This window comes from Falco punctatus (assembly GCF_963210335.1).
Source record: "Falco punctatus genome assembly, chromosome: 3".
In the NCBI taxonomy this organism is placed as follows: Eukaryota; Metazoa; Chordata; class Aves; order Falconiformes; family Falconidae; genus Falco; species Falco punctatus.
In genome coordinates this window covers 79,133,843-79,152,685 of record NC_137582.1, presented here as the reverse complement: position 1 = coordinate 79,152,685, position 18,843 = coordinate 79,133,843, and the positions used below count along the sequence as shown (strand labels likewise).

Below are 18,843 nucleotides of genomic sequence, written 5' to 3'. Positions count from 1 at the left end.
AGAAATAATACCAAAATTATTTTGTACTGGGTGATAGTTTACCTGGTTCAGCTGTTTCTGGACCTTGTGTTCTCTAAGGATTTATGCCAGAGTTTCAACCTTCCTTTTTATGTGGGGAACTGATTGTAAAGCAAAGCAGTTTTAGCAGGATATCTGAGTGGTACCACATACTGTAGTTTTAGGACACTTGTTTATTCAGAAGTCGTGGGATCAATGGTAAGCAAACCATCATATGTATTATTTGCATTTGAAAAAACTGAGATAATTCCAGCATAGCACTGTCACCTTCTATAACCCAAAACTGTAATCCATACCCACAAATGTACACGTGTGATTCTGTTGATATGTCTAGAACCTGTTGGTGCAGTCACTGACTTTATAGTTAGAAGCTGTCCTCATGGTAAATATATGGGAATTAAAAGTCCATGTTATTCTCAGGCATGTGGTAGGGTACAGTGCCTTTTGGCTTGGATCGAACCAGTATTGCTGGGTGGAGTATAAGCATCTTCTCAGCCTTTTCCAGTCATTTACTTGGTATCTTCCTTTTCAGCAGTGCAGCCCTAATGAGTCCTACAGTTAAAAAACCTACAGATTTCCAAGCATTTTATACAGAACATAGGCGCTGCAGCTGATGATGTGAATTCCAGAAAGAAGCAAGACATTGTGAAGCTAAACCTAAGTTTCCTATGGGAATCTAGCTCCATAGAAACAGTTTGCTGGAAAAGACCTATAAAATGTAATAAGGATTAAACAAATCTTATTTGTAAAACAAAGCTAGAAGGTAGATGTGGCATCATACAAACTTTCAGAAGCTATTCTGAAGACGTAATTTTATAGTACTCCACTCTAGAAACCCACAGGAGGTCACCTAAGATCAACCTATCTAAAAAGTGCTATTGGCTGGCTTAGAAATTATTCATATATAAGTTATCGCTCACAGAAGAAATCCACAGGATTTACTCCAAACTATTACAGCATGTGATAATCAAAACTCTGGGTCTGAAAGAACACAGCATCCCCAGTAATGTTTAAATTTAATTTGATTTAATCACACTGTAAAGAAAATACAAGTATTTTGAAAAAAGGGAAATATTTAGTGAAATAGCAGTGCTCTTCATTTTTTAAGCTTCCTTTCACACACTCTGTTGGTGTGAAGTAAGATAATGACTAGTAAAAGTTACCAAGTTTAATATATTACAGTGCAAATGACAGCACCATTAATAGTTTTATTAATTCATTTCTGTGTCTCTTTAAGTATAATGGACCCATTAATGCTGAAATGTAATAACAGTTATAATGGTGCAATCACAGAAATGATTTTCTGTGATGCTTCTATCTGTAAATACAGGAAGTGTGAGAACAGTTTCCACTCCTTGCCCTTTCTTGACCATAGGTGTTGGGCAAGATTAAGTTTTCAGTGCTGAGCTGCAGGAAGTTGAACAGAACAGTCTTTGGTAGAACAGCCCCCAGCCCATACCTCACACCCGAGAAGCAGCAGTGGGTCTGCCTACCCTTTGTGTGCCTGAGTGGAATAATTGAACCCCACAGGTTTAAGAGAAACAAGCAAAGACCACAGCCAAAAAATAACTGGAGAAGTGTGGAAAAAAGAAGGGAGGATGTTGCAAAGAAGAGTGGGAAACCATGTACAAATTAAGAAGAGTACATAGAGATTAAAAAGTAAAGGAGGAGGGAATTAAAGGAGATAAATGGGAAGAATATGAGAGGGGCAGCATAATGCTAAGATATTAGACTACATAAGCAGTAAATCCACTGACATTTTGAATAAGACCAGTTCAGTTATTCTATATTTTTTCTAAAATGTCAAGGTGCATCCTAGTTTATAAAGTCAATTTGCAAAAAAATATTTAATGACTGCAAGTACTACTGTCTTTATTATAAAAATACCTGCTGCGCTACATTTTTTTTTTTTTTTTCTCATTTCAAAAAGGAAACTGCTTAGTTCCTTACTGAAGTTTAGGGGCAAGATTTAACCTCAGGAAGAAAAAAAATTTATGGAAATCCCACCTGTGCTAAGGGAGAGTTACACTTTTTTTCTGAAAGCTTTCCTTAGTTTACCCCTGCTTTCTCTGTTATATACGTAGAGTTTGAGCCTCTATTGCACCTGAATTTAATATTGTGCATACTGACCTTTTAGAAGGGAGACAGCTTCTGAGTCAATGGACTGTGTAATGCCAAAGCTCAGGTATGGTCTCTGTTGCCAGTCTTTCCACAGGCTTTAAAATCAAGGGCCGCTACCTTTTGCTGTACTGCAGTTTCAAACAAGGTTTGATTCTGGAAATAAACAAGATATTCATTAATGACTGTACCAGCAATATTATTGACAGAAAATAGTAAATAAAAACAAAAATTCTGCTTATGTCTTTTACGAAATAGGTTAACCATATAAGACAGCATAAGACAGGCAAATAGATTGTACTGTTCTCAGAGTAACTCCCTTCTTTTCAATGCAGTAAGACCAAGTTTGCATTTGTCCTGCTGGATTAAAAAACTGAATCGTGAAAATAAGTCCTTTGCTTCAAAACTGGAGATTTTTATTATGATTCTTACTTAGAATAGGAGACAATTGTACAGTAGATTCTCTGACATTCTGGTTTAAGAAGTCTGATATTAGCTCTAGATAAAATGTATAGACATAAAAGGACTATGAATGGTGTTTGTAAAATATCTTCTGTGCTTTAGAATTTAATACATTTTCTTACTCTGTGCAATATATAAATTTACCGGCTTAAATATATTTGTCCATGTGTTCCTTTAAAATGTTCTGGCATAAATCTTACTGTATCGTCTTCACTGATATCCAGGTAATATCATTGTCATTTCCATTTAAGTTGGAGACACTTCACATCAACTGCTTACGTATTAAAAAAATAGGGTTTAAACTTCTCTCTGAACGCTGCATGAGATCTTGGATATTACAGCAATTGTAGCTGAGACAGGTCAGTAGATCTAGACTGTGACTGTATTCACTGTGTAGGCCTGGAAACTGAAAAAAATCAGTGAAGGAACCTTCAAAGTAAAGGTATTTTCTTCACCTGAGCATATTTGATTGATACTTACTGTGAGACTGAGACTGAATTATGTTCATTTTTCTGTGGAACTAGTTCTGCTGGAATAATGGTGGAAGAGCAATTTTAAAGATGAAAAGGGAGAAGTTAGCATCTGGGCTATGCAAAAATAAAGATCATACGTTAAATAAATAAAGTATATCTCATGGGACCGTTGATCATGCTGGCCTGATTAAATAAACATGACACCTTGTTCTGCCTTGTGAAAGTTTCCTGTTCTTCCTGTGAAAGAGCAGTACCCCTGTAACATACTGCTGAGGAATGCAAGGCAGATATCAGGAGGGATCAATGAAGGAAAGAATATTCAAATAGTGAAATATCTACCTTGGATTATATCCTAATTGGATATTACATTAGCCTAAATTTATTTCACTTCATATTACCTTATTTGAGTCATTAGAGGCTAATGAAAGCTAATGTCAATTAGTTAAATCCTTGTTATGTTCCATCTAACAGTCATCTGTGAACCACACTGTGTAAGAAATAGACATTGATGCGTTTCCTAATTAATAAAATAATACTTTGGGAGGAGGGAGGGGAGATGCCTTTTGAGATTTCCTGTAATTCTTCATAATTCAAAAAGTTTGGTTGTTTTCTTATGGATTTGTAATTGAGAATCAGTTATCTCACAAATATGTTCAGTATAGTACATTCAAGTTTCTCTTTTTTTAAATAAGTGACATTTTATTCAACAAGGTAAATAGTGGCAAAGAGCTTCTGCAATATATCCTCTTGTGAACTGTCAAAAGAGATTCCACCTACCAATTACTCATGACAACCTCCTGCTCTTCTTGAATCTAGAGATTCAGGTCCTGCACCTGCCCTTTCCAGACCATTTCTAAATTTTTCCTTTCTGAGTTTGAGCTTGGGTAAACTACATTTGACATGCATACCTGGATTTCCTGCCTATGAAATCTCATAAGTAATAGTACCTATCTCTAAAAAAGGGCCTCTGAAGAGACAAAAGAGGTGATAAAAAATGTAACACTTCAAAAATATTTAATATTACAAAAAGCATCCCTGTTCCAAGATCCTCTCATGGTCAGTCAGTATGTGCTGGAGATCCAGTACCCCTTTTAAGGCAAATATTGCCTCCAGATGCTTTCAGTTGACCTTCTTGTCCTCCTCGTGATGAATGCATATTGGGTTTTCCCTTTTCAACAAAAGATCAGGTCCATCCCTTTATATGTCAAGAGCAAAGGATTGCTCACTCTATATCCATCTGTCTTAATGCAGTAAGATATCTAACTGCAAATAGATGTGCTTAAAGACAATACATCTGATTAACTCATAATTTAAATGCTTTTCAGGGATGCAACCAGAGTATGAATATGGACCAAACCATGACGATGGCTGCCTGGCATCTGTGGGGCAGGAGAAAGGCAAACTGTAAACAACAAAGGCATGTAGCAGGGCGCCTGCCTCAGCTACCTGCTGAGAAATCTTTGAAGGCATTATGCCACTGCTGAAATACTTTTAATGGTGGGTATTTTTAACTTTTGTTGTTGAGAACTCATCTTTCCCACTGAGTTTATTTCTTTTGTGACATTGAGCCTCTTTAAAACTGTAAATAATGAAAGCACAATTTTCTTTGTGCTCTGGAAGTTCTCTCCACAAAATATTAGAATAGAAGTTCAGGAGCATAAATAAGTTTTTCCATAAATGAAAGCAGAAATATCTTTCTATTGAGTATTTTGTTTACATTTCTGACAACAGGGAGTAAATTTTCAGTGCACAGTTTGAGATTTTACAGAAGATTCAACTCTCATTAACTTCAAAAAGAGTTTTATAACTTGTCATTGATGTACCATATGAAAGTTAACTTTTGGGTGTGATCCCTAAGTATCTACTCTTTTATAATTTTAACAAAATATACAGTATCTCTGTCATTATTGGCAATTCAGTAACATTTATTAAAAAAGGTTATCACCACCACTGTGGAGTACAACTGTGGATAAGAAAGTGAGTGCATACTTTGTTGAAAAATGCCAGGACACTACTAATAAATGTGCAGTACCCCATAGTTATTGACATTTCCATATGGAAAAGTATTTTTGCTTTAATATAGCAAAATGAAAAATAGTCATGGTTCATCACCTCTTATTTAAAGCCATTCTCCTTGTTGTATATAGATTTGGCAATGCCAGCACATAGAAATAGAGATAATTTAAAATTTGCAAGCAAGAAGTTTTGTTGTGGGAGCACTGCTCTTGAACACTAGAAATGTGGGTTCTGTCTCCTTTTCTTATGGTGTACTGCAATGTAATATTGGGAAGGTCACCCTCAACTACATTTGAAAGGGTTTTTGATGGGAATTATGTGATTCACTGTCCTTCCTCCTTATCCTCACCCCTCCACATTTCCCATGTCTGCTTTTGTAAACTGTGGCACTGACCTCCCTGTAAGGGATTTTAAGATCATTTAGTATGAAGCTATGTATAAGAACTTGCATCATTAATTAATTTAACAGTATGATTGCACTGAACAAGAAATGAGGTAAAATGAAGTAGCATTAACACAAGAAGGTAGCAGTTTGTGTCTATTCAGTAATACCATTGGCAGGACTGAGATCCATCATTACTTAAAGCAGCACGCATGCTTACTCCAGACTTTTTTCAATGTCCACCACCTACATCTGAATTTATTCATATCAGTGGAGTTAAACTGCTATTAAACATAAATTTATTCAGTGGTGGTGACTCAAGTTTAAGATTTAGAAAATTGTCATTCAGTTACTGTACAGGATACATGCTTTCTGTTCTGAGAGTGGGGCTGATTCTGCTTTGACTGAAAGTGAAGCCAAATTCAATGTTTCTGGGCTGAGGTGCATGCTTTGCTAAAATATTCTGGGTGTCACAGGAGGGGCTGGGTGGTATCTGGAAGATAAATAATCTGTAGTATTTCCATATCTTGCATCCAACTGCATACTGGGAAATGGTTTTGTATGCATAAACTAATGTCCAAAGGAGCTCCATGCTACATTTTAGGGAATTTACAAACCCACATAGAAAAAATGCCTCAAAAAAAAAAAAAATGTATGGAGGAAACTGCATCCTTATAGATTCAAGAGCCAGAAAGGAGAAAATGCAGTTTTAGTTATTTTCATCTTCAGTTTAAAAGAGACGTGATACTGCCAAACAGACCTCAGCAGGATAACTGAATGATCAAGGAAACTGCAAGAAGCTGAGCCCGTTTAATTGATGCCATGTTTTGCACAATCTCGTTAGTTTGCATATACAGCTACAGGCCCATTTCAGGAGCCTTTCCAAGGCATAAGGAATAATACTACTAGGAATGGTGGAATGTTTGTGTAATTAGGTTTGAAAGATTTGATTATGTCATGGAATATACATCACGGTAGACTATATGTTGGGGTTTCTGATTTAATGTCTGCATATACATACAAAGAGGGCATCACAATAGTTGGAGATTGTTCTTTTTTCACCTCTTCCCCCACCTGGCTGTGTTTAAATTACAAGGTTATCACTGCAATAATCTCAGTATCAAATATCTGAGAAACGACTCAACATTTACATTTTTATAGATTTTAAGTATGAGTCAAGGCAAGTAAATTACAGCATTAAAGGATGATTGAAAAGTCAAGATGCCATGGTGCAATATCAGATACTGCATTGAATCAGCCTGTCTTTTACTCTATTGTTAAAAAAAAAAAAAGAAGGGGGGGGGGGGCGGGAATCCCCATATTAGAATGCCTTGGAAACCATTAACTCTTTATGAAGAAGTATTGTCAAGTCAAAACTGTGACAAGAAAACCAAAACAAGCTGCTTTTGGTTGTCATAGTACAGGATAGTTGCTAGGGATTATTGTACAAGAGGAAAAAAATTACAGAGAAACAAAAACATCTTAACAGAACGTTGTTTTAATGCAGTAGCAGGCCCAGCTCTGCAAGGCACAGAACATTTCCTTCCTCTGACCTTCTGAGGACTTTCAGATACTGTGGAATACAGCAGGACTTAAAGATAGTTAACCCCAAGTGGCTTGAAACTGGACCCCAACTTCATGATTAACTCCCAGATATTTCCTGTGAATGTGCCGATGGCTGGGCCTCCATGTATCCCACCCAGCAGAAGCATCAGGCTTAGAGTGTAATTGCCTTCAGCCTGATTTAGACAGTAGTTAAGCCCTACTGGAAATTAGGGCAGAATTGCGATAGCCTGAATTTCCCCTAGCAGTGTCCCTTTTCTTTCCATGACTCATGTGGGGAACCTAGGGCTCCAGTGCTCTCAAGTTGAGTGCCTGAAGTCAGAAGGGATAACTCTAAATTATTTGTTTTGAAGTGGACTGACTATTGACCAAGTGTAGAAAGGGGAGCTCAGCCTGCAGTCACCTGGGAGGAGCGAAAAGCCCTTTCACTGTTAGTTACTGTTGATTATGTAAAAAAGCCACTTCTTCTCAGAGCAGCATAGGTTAGAATATGAAACAGTCTCGTGCTTCATGTAACAAGTTGCTTTTTCACCTCTAGGCAAAGTTAGTGTTGATTATGCATTTTCTAGAAGTGCTTCTTTAGAGGCTGACGGATGTTATGCTGCTGATAACTGTGAGGGGCCTACAGCACCCTGAGGTGCTGCTGGTGATGGCAGTACCTCTGGTTAAGTCACAGGAGGCACCTTGTGAAGAGGCAACCAGCCACCTAAGGGAGTCTTATCCCTTCATCACTGTAGGGTTATGCTTGAATTTATACAGGAGCCACTCAGTATGTTATTCTCATTCATTAACATCCCAAGTGCCTCTGTTCTGCTCACAGGTGTAAGGAAGTCCCACAGCTAATTAGTGATTTACAGTCATACATACATCTATTTTAGAAGAGAGGGAAAAAAATATGTTTACACTTAAAGTTGCATCACTGATGGCATAACTTGATTTGATTTTGTGGCCATTAGATTAAATTCAAAATGACAGATTATCAGTCCTGGTGACTGAAGTTTCCTTCAAAGGATAATAAAGCAGACAGAATGCTACCACTGTCTTTCTCCAATACGGAAAAGTTGTCTTTACACATGCAGACACCCATACACTTACTTAAGACTAAGTCTTGTGGAGGGCTGATTTTCTAGTTTGTCCTCCTGCTTTGTTCAGAGTGTCTTCCTGAGAAAGTCAGCAGTGAAATTGCTACCAACTTACTGCGTAGGGGTGGTGATAATGGACATGATTCCCCTTCTGTTACAATTACAGGCTTATATGACATACTCCTTAGATGCATGAAATGAATGGAGACAACGAAGAAAATATCTTCAAATATCAACAACTTTAAGCCAACAGATCCCCTGATTTTCTAATTTTTTGGGGGGGTCATAGTTTCATATAGCTTTGCATGTTTACAAAATAAACAACTTTTAACAGTTGTTTAGAAAGCCCAATGACTAGTTCTCCCCTTCACTTACACTTACCCCATCCCACTTCAAAAGTGCTATCACTGATTTACACCAAACATGTAAAACCATGATCTCAGCACTCAAGTCCGCATTTCGGTTTTTATATTTTTGTTGGAAATCATTTTTTTCCCTTTTAATACTATTATTTTGTATTCTCTTTTGCTTCTCCTCCTTTGCATTTCTTACCAAGTCCCTTGGCTGCTTTTTATAGTTTCTATCTTTACCAGCCTTGCTGTATTCAAAATACAGTTTTTACTTTGAGGCCTATCAGCTTTTGAGCTTAAGAAGCAGAAAGATAGAGTTACAGATGTGGTCAGAAAAGTATTCCTGTTCACTTAGTTTTTGTATGCTTGTCTATACCTTCAACAGAAGAAATAAAACCAAAAATAGCATGGAGCTTGATAGGAGATCATCAGATAGGACTTAGGATTTATGAAACAGTTACACAGTTCTCTGTGATAAAGTCCATCCTGTAGTAACACTTGTTGTCCAAACAAACTAATGCATTAGCCACACCATCTAATTTTAAACATCTAAATTTCAAGTGTCTAAATTCTGTGGCCCACTTAGGAAGATAATATTGCTGTACTTCCACCCTTTATAATCAATGACTGGTAAGGATACATGGCTAAAAAATATTAAACATCTTCCAACTGAAGCAAATCAGAAGAGGCAGACCTGACCCAGAGAATCTGAATTTGTGCCTCTGCATCAAATAAAATTATTTAAGCCAAAAAACCCCAACAGCATTACTAAGCAAGGAGTATCTGGTTGCTTAGATATTTCAGCATTTCTCTTCTATGCTTCCTCAGGATAAAAAAGCAACCTATAAATACATTTATCAAACCATTGAAGAAGCAATGGGTAGAAAAAAAAATCAGAAAAAAATAATTCATTAGTCTCACAAGTTGTATATCTTTTTATTTCTTTTTTTATTTAATAAGAAAATGAACTTTGGCTGTAACATGGACTATTTAATTTTGTGTCAATGCTAATTTTGTCTTGCTAATTGCTGAGGTGCATAATGGCCTCTGCAGTTCTGGGTTATTCAGGTCCAACTTACTCCTGCATATGCAGGCTGGATGTGTCTCCATCTGGCTCTAATGCCATCTCCATTGGTGCCCTGTGCGAGGCCCTTCAGATTATGAGACACAGTATAATGAGCAGCGACAGTGGTGGTGGCTGTGCCAGGGGATGTTTGAAGTTTTGAACAGTGACGGCAGTGCCCAATGTAGCGAAGACAGGTGGGGATAGCCTGCAATCCAGATCACATTGAGATAGGTGGGAAGAGCCTGGGGATCTGGATCACACACCGGTAAAGGTGAGCCGTTGGGATCAAAGAGAAGGAAGCCTCCCTGCCGTGGAGTTAAGAGACTGAGGGTAACGGGTGATAGCTGCAAAGTACACGGCCAGATGTGGCAGCAGCCCGCAGTGGTGGCAGGTCCAGAGCAGGTCTGGATAGACAGCGGTGACGGCTGTGCCGGGGTAAGGTGTGGGAGCAGCGCGGTGCCATGGGCAGCTCCCGCCATTGCTGCTGCTGCTCGGCCTGGTGGAATTCTTGGCAGCTTTTATGTGCTTGTTGAAGGTGTCTCCACTTGTAGAAGAAATGGGCGACCACAAGGATGTTAACAAGTTTTTCAGGACACAGAATGATGTGTTAGTGTTGTATTCTAGATCTGCTGCTGCTGCTGCAAGCTCACTCAGGTTACTGTCCAGTGTGACCCAAGAGGTGAAAGGACAAGGCACTATAAGTTCATCAGAACCCCCCTCTGAAGAAATCAAAATCCTGGATGCTAAGAAAGCAGATAAGAAGAAAGGTGATCAACCTGTAGAAGCTGAAAAGCCCAAGATAAAAGTGAAGAAGGAATTCAGGGACAAGTTGTTTGGACTGTATGAAAAGTTTATTTGTAAAAAGGTTATGATGGTTGCTAAATACCTAAGGTATGAAATGTTAAAAAGAAAAAGAAAAAGAAAAAGAAAAAAAAAAAGGGGGGGGGGGGGGAATTGTAGAGGAATTATAGAGGACTGTATGAAAAATTTATGGGTAAAAAGGTTGTAATAATTGTTAAAAACATAAGGTATGAAATGTTAAAAAAAAAAAAAAAAAAAAAAAAAAGAAGGGGGAATTGTAGAGGAATGAATCTGGGTTAATTAGCATTGATAATATACAACTGTGGGTTGGCTTCAGGGGTGGTGGGTTGGCCGGTGTAGATAAAGTTCAGCTGTGGCTGGTTCTGTTAAGGAGTTGGGCAGCCGTTGAAGAGAGAGCAGCAGAGGAAGAAGCAAGAGAAGAGAGAGTGGGCTCTGGATGAGGCAAGATGAGGAGAAGGCAGCAGAGGGACTGGCATGAAGAGTGTGTTGTCATTAAGGATAAAGAAGCAAGAGAGGAGAGAGCAGGTCCTGGATGAGGTGAGATGAGAAGAAGGTAGCAGAGGAACTGGCATGAAAAGTGTGTTGGTATGAGATGGTAAAAGACCTTGTTGCAGCTTCAGAGTTTGGAGAGTGCTGTGACAATTTCCCATAATGCCTTATGGTCTGTCTTGTCACCACCACTATACAGTCCATATTTTGCATTGTATCCTCTGCATCCATTGTACCATTTTAGGCACAGGCCCAAAGCTCTGGAACTTCCTTGGGATTAGTATGAGGGTATATATTGGCATCATCAGGAAAAGACCATTCTGTATTATCCAAATGTTTAGTGATGTAAAATGAAATATATTTAACGTGATTAAAGAATTTCTTTACAGAATTCTTTCATAAAATAAAACTATCATAAGTATATGCAAGATTACAGAAGAAAATATAAATATGGAAAATCTTCGTGGCTTTTAATGCTCATACAGAACAACAGCAGTTGGACTTTGCTTTCTTATCAGCTATTGCCTTTTATCCCAAAGAACTGAAGTGATATATACCTTAAGCAAACATTTACTGAACAGACATAACCATGCTATTGAGGTCAGTTCCTTTCAATACAGCAGAATAAATGTTACCCAGGTTTAGAAATGACAACTGAAAGCTTATTCTTATGCCCTGAGGAAATACCTCTCTGTCTCAGAGAAAAAAAAAAATAAAAAAAAAATTGATCCTTCCACTTCTAGTGGGACAGAATTAATACTTCCAGATTAAATATTTCTTTAAAGATTGGTCTTTTCCCACTAATGCTGATTGTAAAATTTCTACTTAATCAGTACAAGCAGAGATACACTAATGCTGAACATATTTAATCTGAGGTTTTTACAAGCTTGTAGTAGCATAGGGATGTGGCGATGTGGAAGATCATGTGTTGTGATGGAAACGTAGGAACTAAGTAGAAAACCGCCCACGAAGGGGCTGGCTCTGCTACTAGTATATAAGTGCCTGTGTCTTTCAATAAACTGCCACTTTGCCTTTCTCTCCATGAGAGTCTGAGTGCTGATGGTGCCTCAGGTGCTGCGCTGAGGTTTGGACACGTCATGAGCTACAACACAAGCTAAACTCTTGAGAAGAGCTGAGCTGGCAGAAGAAAACAGTCATTTTGTGAGAATTTCAGCTTGAAATAAAACTTCTGATTCTTTCAAGCAACTTCAATGTTCTTTAAAACAACAACCTGATTTTTTATTTTTAAGCAAGACTGTGGGAGCTTTTAAGGACTTTCATTGAAAACAAACAACTTGGTGAATCGGGTACAAATTGTTTTAGTGGGTCTGAGTCTCAATTGCTTTAAAAAAAACCACAAAGAAATGTTAAGGAAACTGCAAGTTGTCAGATCTGAAAAATTTGGCATTTCCAGAACAAGATTATAAATCTGAGGTCTTCAGCCTATCATATAATTATTTTAGAAGGCAACACAATAAACTAGTAAAACTTCAGACTCATTCTCCTAGGAAAAGCAGATATACACTATGTTTAAAAAGAGATGTACTTACTCTAGCAAAAAAAAAAAAAAAAAAGGTGCTTGTTCATCAATTTTGCACATCTTATGACTTATCACTAGAAGCTACCCTTACTCTATAGAAGCAAATGTGAAAGAGGCATCTTGCATAGTCTCTGAACTCAATGATCCATTAAATAAGTGCTTTTAATCTCTTGACAGAGGAAGAGAATATAAACTTTGATGTGCTTCAGTCTCAAACCCAGCATGTGGCTGGCCTGCTTCAGAAACACAGGGGTGGCCACCCAGAAAGCTGGCTCTCCTGAAGTGTCAGCCTTGGGGCAAGCTGCTTTCCAGCTCACCACAGCTACTTGCTGAAAGAAGAGCAGCAGCTCTTTACCTACCTATTATTCCAACAAGCAGCTTGCATGGAAATGCAAAAGAAACCAGAGCACTTCTTCATTCCTGAATGTGATTATCATAACCAGACTGCAGTCTGATGCAGTGAGAAGATAGGTATGAGGTGGGTAATTTCTGTTTTATTTTGATGAAAATCAGTACACGTGTGAGTAACAGAAAAATGTTTGCTTTTCAGCTAGAAGCTGTGTTTTGGAGGAGTGATTCTCAATGGGAAAAAGTGCAGTCTTTGCTTGTGTGACAGCTTGACAGGAAGCACTCGCCTAGCTTTGCAAATCCTGCTAAAAGCCACTTGGTAGAATATTAATCTGATCAAAATGTGAAATGTTATATGAAATTACCCAGAAAATTATTCTGGTTCAAATGCCATTTTTATAAAATGCATGTCCTTTCAGCTGAACACAAGATTGAGTTTCATGGAACTTAAGCAATTCCTTACAGGTAGGAACATCACTAGGCATGTGGCTGAGAAATTGTTTAATTTTAAACATACAGTTTTATGCTTCAGATATCAGGCATGAAAATTACTCATGGCTCCTTCTTCCCCAACTTAGTCCTGGCCAGAGCAGAGGATTAGCAGCCAGACCGACCAGGAAGGTTTCCACCCAGTATCATCCTGTCTATTTTGCAAGAGTCCCCTACAAGTCCTCACCATCTCACACTGCACAAGGGCAATGAAGCATAAATGCTGACAAATGAAAGGAAAAGTGGAATAAACAGCTTGGGATCTTCCCAGCACTGCCACTGTATTGCAGCTATACACCTTTGTTCGCTTTGTGACACTGGTGGTTCCTCTGAAAACACTGGCCGGGACATGGACACTTGAGTGAGAGGGAGGCTGCAAGGACAGGATGAGTCAGCCCTGCCTGCAAGCCAGCTGCAGATGCTTTACTTCAGTACATAGTGCCTTCTCGGCACTCAGTGCTTGTCTTACTACATGGAAAGCTTATATAGGAGAGAAAAATTCCTGTGAAACTGCTCTAGAAGACCAAAGTCATAAGCTTATGAAAATCAAATTTGTGCATTTGTTAAGAGAAAAGAGAGGAGAGGGATGATGAAGAGAATGGTAATGGAAAGACAAAGTCAAGCCTGAGAAAGCATGATCTGGGGATACACAGGAGCAGAAGGAGAATATGACGAGACTTCAGCTGTGAAGGAAAAGAAGAAATAAAAAAGCAGTTGCCAAGAATAATGGAGAAGTTTATAATTACTACAGCATTTTCCTTTTCTGAACATTAGAGTGAATACTTAGTTCTGTTTTCCCCTACTGTCACAAACCACTGTGAAATGCATTACTGAGGTATAATTTGCATAGTGTATAGCGAAGTGTAGGAATCATGTATGCCTACACATACAAGCAAGTGCAGACAGCTGTATGCTGTCAGTGCTTTTGCGTGAAGCCAGGTTTAATGCAGAAACTGTAAAGTTGAAGGATACATTACCTACAGGAGAGCATCACACTTAGGGCAACTTGTCTTGTAGACTGGGTCAGGCTGGTTTGCAGAGACTGGGAGCACAACTGTCTGTCTTATTTATCTAGGTTACATGTTAGTGTGAGTGAAAGCTGAGGGACCACGTGGTTTACCTCTCGCCACTGTCTCTTCCACAGGGAGGCATAGCCAAGGGATGTTTTGCAAATACTTTAGCTCAATTGGCACAAACCTATGCATTTCACTTGGAAAATAACAAGGGTCACAGGAATGTCTGTTTATTTTGGAAATAATAAAAAAGAAATCCATCAGGAAGCCTAATGCAAAAATGAATATTTTCTGCACAGAGGAAATACAGAAGAAATAAGTTTTCTAACTTGTTCCAGGATAAACCTGATTGTTAATCAGTATGGGAAACAATATGTATCCACACACTGGAATTTTTAGTTATTATTTTGCTCATTAAAAAAAATGCACAAAAACCCTAGGCAATTGTTTCAAACTAGCAGCACTGTTTTGCTAATTGAAAGGTAAGATTGCAAAGCCAGCTGCTCAGAGTAAGGAAAAGCTGTAATGAATATTACCAGTGCTCTCTTTGTACATCTGCATTGGAATTAATTACATAATCATACAGCTTTTTTTTTTTTTTTTCCCACGAAACTCCTGCCTTATTCAGTGCGCAGCATAAATGGAGCTCACTGAATGGGTAACTTCAATATTTCAAATATGGGGAGCTTTCAATATTCAAGTGATTGATTCCAAATACTTAAAAATTGGTTTGGTTTGCATACAAATTGATCCTGAATTAGGCAATGGTCATGTCCATGATGAAAACACTTCAGTTAAATGACACATAGAGAAAGCTTAATTGATACTTTATGGTTTCTCAGCAGATGTCGGCATTCAAATGGAATTACTGTAAAAGAATTTGCTAGAAAGATGTAGGTACTGTATCTGAATAAATCATTTGCATTTGCTAAAATGAAGTTATATGCAGTAGGAGGTGCTGGTTATATCAGCAAGCCATAAACATGCTTTTATTCTTGCCTCTCTTTTTCATATTGTGCATTAATATGAATCCAGAGTAGGACTGATTCCCTGTATATTATATCAGCTTCATGCTGATGCAACTCTCTTAATTTGAGTCTTTTATCACCTAACTGCCTATTATAGTGATAAAACCCAGTCTATACACATATATACTGTATTTAATGCCCTAGCATTTCTTTTTATAGAAAGAATAAAACCATATAAGACTTTTGTAGGACTAAGAATTTGACTTCTAAGTTGGAAGTGGGTCATAGCTGAAATAAATAGTTTTGTAGTGCTGGGGTGGGGGTGTGCAAGAGGGGAGGGGAAGCAACAGCAGAGTAAAATTTCACATGTGGGTTCTAATAAGATTGTGAGTTCCAGTCCATTTTCCCCCTCTTCCAGTCTCAGTGTGAGTATGCATTTACCATATGTCCTTGCAATGCATTCTGTCTTTGTAACCCTATTCTCTCCCTCTACTAAAGCCCTCGCGAGGCTATGAAGAACATTATGCAGAAAAATAAATACAGATTGGATATCAGTATGTGAAACAAAATGCTGCCAGAGATTTTTATCTTTCATGCAATTTGATCCAAATGCTGTGACTAGGTTACTGTGGTTAAGATTAATGGGTAAATTATTTTCCCACAAGAAACCACTGCTTTTCTCCACTTAATTACCAGATGTTAAAAAAAGAACAAGTACTTACTCTTCTGTGTACTCATCTGTGCCCTTTAGCTAATTACAGGCAAATTCAAAGTGATTTCACGTAGCTTTTGCTGTAATGTTGCAGGACTCTTAAGGTTAACAATGATCTGTATCTATAACATAGCCTACCATGATGTCATACACTGATAGTCATTATGTTAGCTACGTGTGCCCCTTCAAACAGGTGCTTTGTCAAACAGGTAGAATCTGTAATGTTTTACAGTTTCTTGCTCCCTGCTTCTTTTATATGCATGGCTGGGAATAGAAGAGAGAGCCTCATTCCCAGATGGTGTAATAGACTGTATAACTCAAACCCCCTTCATACTATGAGGGCAATTCCATAATTTTTAAGATTTTACAAAGGTAGACATTATACAAGGAAGAACTAGAAAGGTTCAAATGCATGAATTGGGGAACATCAAAAGTTCTGAACTATCCTGGAAAAAGGGGAATCCTTTATGGCATTTCTGCACTGCTAGAGCAACACAAATGAGTCATGATGAGCTTAAGTGTCCTGTACCCTTTGTGGAGATAGAAAGGATTCACAGAGCTGAAGACAAGGGAGAGCTGGACTACTGACATTTTAGAGGAAGACTAGTTTCATCCACTGAGATATGGAAAGGGGAGCCTCAAAACACTCAGTTGATTAATTTCTTGGAGTTTTGAATAAACTTTCACTTTCAGTTACAGGTTGTCACCCATCCTACAGTCTCTACTATTTGAGTAATGTATTTGAAGCTAGTATTTTGTGCTCGATAGGTTTTCACTTCCAGACTGGCACAGACAGTATCACTAGGTTAGTCTTTGAATTGAATTAGCAAGCCAAACACTCCTACTAGCGTGTAGTAGAACACACTCCTGCATTGTTATTCATACTTCCTGTCATGAATCCAAACCCAAAATTACAATTTCATAAAGGACTGTGGATAACTAGAGCTGAAAAATTCTTGCATAAACTACTGTTGTCAGCTTTAGCAGATAGGAAAGAACTGTGGTAGACACTCTGTGTAATTCACCACAGCCCTCATTTCAATCTGTATTTATGAAAATATCACAAAAATTGTTAAAATCCAGGCAGGTATTAGTAATTTTAATATTTACTTTACTATTTAGTATTATGATTGCATCTATTTTGTTGAAGTTAATATTATAAGTGTGCTTTTGCAGTTGTACCATTATTGCAGCTGTGATTAGCATTAAATATGGCAGTAGGTCCTCACGTTATATAGTTTTCTTCAGCAGCCTTCTTACAGATATTCATTACTGTGCCAGCAATATTAAAATCTCATGATTTATGGCTTTTTATTTGTAATGATCATTTATTCTTGAGTTTACAGTGACAAGTCATGTTATCTACTAGGATTGGATGACAGTTTGTGCTGAGAACACAACATCCATACCATGTACACTGTGGTGTTGAGCTTCAGACTATCTCTAGTCTGATTCCATGGATAGGATTATTAGCAGAAGTAAGCATACTCCAGCAGCACATTTTCAGGTACAATTTCATCCAAAATTAATCCCGTTGCATACTCCAACATCTTTACATCATATGAAACAAAGTAGAATAAGTAGGGAACATCAAGTGAAAACTTTAAACCATACTGTAAAACAGAACAGAAAGTAAAAATTGTCACTGTCAATACTTTACAAAGTTATACAAAAATGTGAAAGACAGTATGATTTGCATGAAAAAAGCAGAAATCAGCCAACTGTAAGTCTTTCACCTGCAATTAAAATTGTTCACAAATTCAAAGATGCTTTCAGTCAACATTTTTATTTTTGCATGTGTTTAAAAAATTGGTAAAAATTTTGTTCTTGAAGATATCTTAGTTTCCCTGTTGAAAAACAATAACAATAAACAAAAATCGATAGCTTAATTTTAAAAACAACAAATTTTGAATGATACATTGATAAGCAACACATTTTTTTCCAAGAAAACAAGTTTTTGTTTTATTTTTTGTCCTTTTTAAATAAGAGCACATATATAGATTCACAAGCATTGTCCACCACTCCCTTAAGGAGTGTCCTGTTACTGTAAGCAAGACTTCGATTTGTGCTTCAAGTTGCTGTAAATTCACTGTGGAATTGGGGTCTCCTACATTCACTGTAAATTCACAAGCTAGTGCAAAGGATTAATTTCCCTTTTACTTGTGAATGACACATGAATTTCCCTGTCAGTTTTCCCAGTAAATGAAGTGTTCCCAATACTTGAAAATTTCAGTAGTTTCTTCTTTTTCAATAATTGGCTAGTACTATCTGTTAAATTTGATCCAAATTTGCCAACTGGTTTACCTGATGTAAAGTGGCTCTTTGCAAATAAACCATTCAAGAATCTGTTCAGAGTCATGTTAGATAATTTTTTCCCTTTGCTTCTTCAACTGTTTTTTGTTGAGTTATTGTCATTTGTAATCCAGTAAAATATATTGCCTCCCACTGAGACAGGACCCTTCATACTAGGGTCACAGAGTGAGAGACTGTTGTTAGCCTGTACAGTTTATTAATTGGTCGCTAAATGATGGGAGGTGGGAACTTGCCTAAGGTGATAATGGAGGTGACTCATGGGGACAGCACTGGAAATCTTTACTCATTACACTGAACTCAATGTCACACTGACGAACCTCCTAACAGCATTTAATATGCGCAGTCATTTGAGCCGGGGAAACAGAAATTAAACACATTACTTGTACACATCTTCCCCTGTCAGTCTTTCTCACTTTTTTTTCTCTTTAATCAGAAAATATACCCTTTAAGATTTAGGTAGCAGACTTTTTTTTTTTTTTTTTTTCCTGTTCCTTCAAGTAATTCCTTTATGTTTTTACTGTTCTGGCCTAGCAAAACCTATAGAAATAAGCTAAATAATTCTTCCAGCCTGTTACATACATGCACTTTGAAATGGTAGATAAAGAAAAAGGGTTAAGAA

At 37.6% G+C, this 18,843-nt stretch overlaps 1 long non-coding RNA gene across 1 annotated transcript in view; it reads right to left on the bottom strand.

Moving 5' to 3' along the window:
• LOC308060843 overlaps positions 1-18,843 on the bottom strand; it is a 55,959-nt gene extending 37,116 nt beyond the window's left edge. The window contains exon 1 of the long non-coding RNA XR_013926931.1: positions 1-18,843. This exon is cut by the window's left edge and continues 31,989 nt beyond it. This is a non-coding gene — a long non-coding RNA (uncharacterized lncRNA).